Source organism: Oryzias latipes, chromosome 17, assembly GCF_053564925.1.
Source record: "Oryzias latipes strain Hd-rR chromosome 17, Olatipes_Hd-rR_3.1".
Lineage (NCBI taxonomy): Eukaryota > Metazoa > Chordata > Actinopteri > Beloniformes > Adrianichthyidae > Oryzias > Oryzias latipes.
The window spans coordinates 12,969,770-12,974,476 of NC_136253.1; the positions used below are offsets into that span (position 1 = coordinate 12,969,770).

General features: G+C 38.9%; 1 long non-coding RNA gene across 2 annotated transcripts; it reads right to left on the reverse strand.

Annotated features, from left to right (window-relative positions):
* Positions 1–1,062: 1,062 nt before the first annotated feature.
* LOC144986693 (uncharacterized) lies at positions 1,063–3,567 on the reverse strand. Of its 2 annotated transcripts, none has more exons than XR_013650546.1 (4): positions 3,410–3,567; positions 2,245–2,319; positions 1,890–1,943; positions 1,063–1,812 (listed from the first exon to the last, which is right to left on the reverse strand). It is a non-coding gene; the product is annotated as an uncharacterized LOC144986693 (long non-coding RNA). The 2 variants fall into 2 exon arrangements; XR_013650547.1 differs by lacking the exon at positions 3,410–3,567 and adding an exon at positions 3,140–3,386.
* Positions 3,568–4,707: the final 1,140 nt, after the last annotated feature.

Genomic DNA, 4,707 nt, shown 5'->3' on the forward strand with positions numbered 1-4,707 from the left:
AGCAGGATGGGAATCCCCACTCTTCGACGCAACACCTGCCCCTTCAAAGTTCTCAGGACGTCCCTCCGCCCAAGGAAAGTAATGTTGGAGAAATCCCTGTCCTCGGAATACACTCGGATACATCCGGATCCCCGAAATGGAGCGACGTTGTAAAAAAAGGCAAAAGGCAAATGGAGAACAAAATGGTCCCACAAACAGCCGCACCCGGCCGGAGTTAAAAACTGGGTAAAAATATAATCATGGGCACGGGAGCAGCAGGGAATATCCGAATGAAGGAATTTATATTTTTTGGTAAATTCATTAGGGTTGTCAGTCTTAAATTTTATTACATTGAAGATAAGTCCTTTGCTGAAGTGTGTGCTTTTACATCCTTTGAACCTTGAAGAAGCTTCCTTAAGTTGCATATGTGAGAGGTTTCAGGAATGCAGCTCCAACCTCCGACTCCCTCCAGGAGAAAACAGTCTTTGATCTTTAAGACCATCTGGAAGCCTTAACTGTAGATCTGACATGGACCAGAATTAAATTATCTCCAGGATTCAATTCTAATCATGGGAAACCCTGAAGGTGCCAACTCACATGAGAAGGACAAAGGGTTGGGACTGGCTGCCTGTGGAGAAGGATCCGGGCGACTGTGCTGGACCCCCATGGGGACACAGTTGGTGGTCGGACGGAGGTCCGTCTGTGAAATAACCCCCCTACACTGAAAAAAAAGACCTGTTGGATTGACATAAAAAAATCATGGACATCGGTTGCGCGCAAAAAAATCATGTTGAACCAATATAATTATTGCACATAATAAAATCATGTTCTACCGTAATGAATGCTTCTTTGTTTCTGCACCTAATAATTTTACATTAACAAACAAGATTTTATTATGTCATTTACCATAATTTTTTCAAACATTTAAAACACTATTATTTGTTTGAAATTACATAGTTCATTTAATTTATAAATTATTTTAATAAAATTTAAATTGAAAAATAAAATTGCAGATTATTATTTAAAGCAAATACTTTCTTGTGCATTATGAAAATCCAATGAACATATGACACTGAACACAAATTTCAGATTTAACTTTTTTATTATCTAAACTTGAAAAATATGTTTACAGTGTAGCATAAAATGACAAATCACAATAAATTGGGCTTACTATTTTTATTAAACAGAAGATAACAGAGCCAAAGCAAACAGCTGGAATCCCTTCTTAGGAAAAAGTTAAACTATTTAAAGGTCATTTTATTCAAAGAGTCGGATCTTTAAGCCTGAAACCTTAGACACCACTTTGCCTTACAACTCTAATACAGTTTTTTTTGGATTACCTCAAAGGTGTGTGACGGAATGTCCAAGGGAGAGAACCCAAGAGCAGGAAGAACGACCCAAATCCAATAGTTCACTCGAAGGGCCTTAATGCCAGAGAACCATAACACCAGAGCGTAGAACGAAGATGCTCCGACACAGAAACAAGATCAGACACTGCATAAATAGACAAACCAATCAACATAATACAGAACACCTGTGACCAGCGGGAGAGCTCAAGAAGGGAAGGGCCTCAAGGAGATCATAGCAGGAGCAAAGTCACGGCCCCATGACAAGGTGTTTCTGAGATGAAGATGGTAATCAGATTTGTGCTGTAAATAAGGCCAAAAAAGCCTTGGCATCTGCCACTCAGACACTTGGTGGGTCGACCCCCACAGCCTGGGAGATGTGGACCACGAGAATGTCCTCTTCCTCACCACTGCCAGTTTCCATTAGGAGGGAAATTCCCACCGTGGTGTCCTCGATTGCCTCCTGGAGTGCTGCATGGTCTTCATTCTAAAGAACACAGAAGATATTTGTGTGCACAGTTCACATTTGAAGTTTAGTTAAAGCGTCTAGATTACACAACTCACCTGTACTTTGAATAAACCCCTGAACTTGCTTATATTGGCGAGAAGGTCAGCAGTCTGAAATACAAAGAGTCAAAAAAATTTTAATTCACATGAAAACTTTGGAAAAATACAATTCTTACCCTTGGCTCATCAATAAATGTTATAGTTACTGGGTTAACAAAATCATTATATACTTAGTGTCATGTTAACAGAGGTAGTGGGATAACCATCAATTTCATTATTTATTATGTATGTATCTCTCTGCATAAAAGGTGCGTGTAAAGAGTAGGGCTGGCAATCTTGATTACCTCCCGATTCTATGACAATCCAGGAGACAATAATTCCAATAATATATAGTAAATGCATGGTGACCCACCTGACTTAGTGAAGACTGGAGCATGGAGCCCAGCATGATCAGGGAGGAGCAGTTGGAAGTGTTGTGTGATGAGCTCTGTAAATTAATCAGGAAATAAATATAGTGACACTTCCACAGCTTTGTTGTGTAATTTTACTAACTAAACATGCATTGGTTTGAAATCAATAGCTGCAAAAATATTCTTAAGAAATTAGACCAGAAAGAACATTTGACACCCCCCTCCCCCCACAGGATTCAAACCACGCTTAATGAGAACCCGCGAATTTTGAGATGGAAACTCAAACTGCAAAACTAAACTAGCAGATCGGGAGTAGCTAATCCCCCCACCCATAAAGGATTCCCATATTAATTTATCAAATAGGGGGAATCTGTGAAGTAGTATTACAGACATTAATATAACTAAAGCTGTAAACTTTTTACTACACATTATACACTTGTTCCAAAAGGACATGAATATTTTCACTCCATTAAACTCTCAAAGCTAAAATAAAAATATGTTCAGCATCATAGAATGAAAACAAAGCTCTGATTGAAACCAAAGACTTATGTAAACTGGACACACCGAACGCATTCTGTGCACGAGACGCGCACGGAGAATGATTGACAGCTGACTGAGACAGAAGTGCGCTGCTGTTTGCTGGTCAAATAATGCTGTCCTTAAACTAGCTCATGGTGGAACGGTATGGAAAAACTAAATAATGACAATAGTAATGATAGCTTCTCACATTTTCCTTCAATTTCGGTCTCCACAACGCAGAATTTAGCAAAAAGAAATCCACTTAGTGACGATGAAAATTCCCCTGGCAGAGTTTCTGACTGTGGAAAAAAAAACGCCGTGCCCGCAAGCGCCCACTGCCCTCTGTCAAAAGCGAATTCCTACGGCATAACTACTCACCACTCTTCCCCGTACATCATTTGAAATCACCGCGTTTACAGCTGAATCTGCCTGCAACGTGAAAGTACAATTTACCGCGCACACACACCTCCCCCTACCTGCCGTCCGAGGGCTGCGGCCGGCAGGGACAAAAGTGGCGCGCAGAGCCTTAACTTTGATAACTACGACAAAAGTGGATTACAAAGCTCTTCCCCGTGGAAAAAATAACACTAATGATACATTTAGGCCTTCCACTTTCTTAAATTAATTTGTTAGAGTAAATTAACTTACCTTTTTTAAGTTCCTCCAGCCAGAGCAGGTGCTTGCAGCTTCTCTAAAATGGCTGACTGCAAAGTTTCCCCTCCTGGAATTCTTCTTCACCGATGGGGTTTACTTATCCAAAATTAAGGGGCAAAGGATCAAGCAGAACTATTTCATGTTTTGTCAACATGATTTAAATATATATATATATAAGTAACACAGCAAGAAATTATGTGTGATTTTCAAGATTATATTATGTTTCGAAGGTAAACATAATTTGTTCATATTAAACGGTAACGCTTTCTTTTACAGTACAGTACTTACAGTGTACTTAAGTGGTATTTACATGGTACTTATAGTGTAACTACTGGGTACTTTCAGGGTACTTACATGGTACTTTTTATGGAATTTACTGGGTACTTACAGTGTGTTTACATGGTACTTTCTATGGTACTTTACTGGGTACTTACATGGTACTTTTTGTGTCTACTCTGTACTTACATTGTACTTACTGTGTATTTATATGGTACTATTTGGTTCATACCTATGTGGTACATACTGGGTATTTATAATATTCTTACTGGGTATTTACATGTTGTGCAAAGGTGTCTTTTATGGTACTTACCACATGTAAGAACAAGGTAAGTACAAATAAAGTACCTTGACCTTTAGGTCTGCACTCGCTGCACGTTTCATGGTATTTACCACAGAAACTACCCCTTAAGTACAGTGAAACTTTAACTGTAAAAGAAAGTCAGCCCTATTTCCACTCAACTACATGGTACTTTCCTTACTAAATACTGGGTATGTTCACTTGAATAGTACTTGGTACTTACCCCTTAAGTACAGTGAAACTGTAACTGTAAAAGAAAGTCAGCCCTATTTCCACTCAACTACATGGTACTTTCATTACTAAATACCGGGTATGTTCACTTGAATAGTACTTGGTACTTTCCCCTTAAGTACAATGAAACTGTACTGTAAAAGAAAGTCAGACCTATTTCCACTCTATTACATGGTACTTTCATTACTAAATACCGGGTATGTTCACTTGAATAGTACTTGGTACTTACCCCTTAAGTACAATGAAACTGTACTGTAAAAGAAAGTCAGACCTATTTCCACTCTATTACATGGTACTTTCAGTAGTAAATGCCACTTATTACCTTCCCGTACAGTGTACATGAACACACTTGGTCTTCTGACCTCACCACATGAGACAATGCTAACCTGTTGGTAAGGGTAAAGTAACTACATTGTAAAAAAAATATACTGGCCTGATTACTTCTTGTAACATGAGGCAAGTTTAAAGAGAAACAAGACAGCTG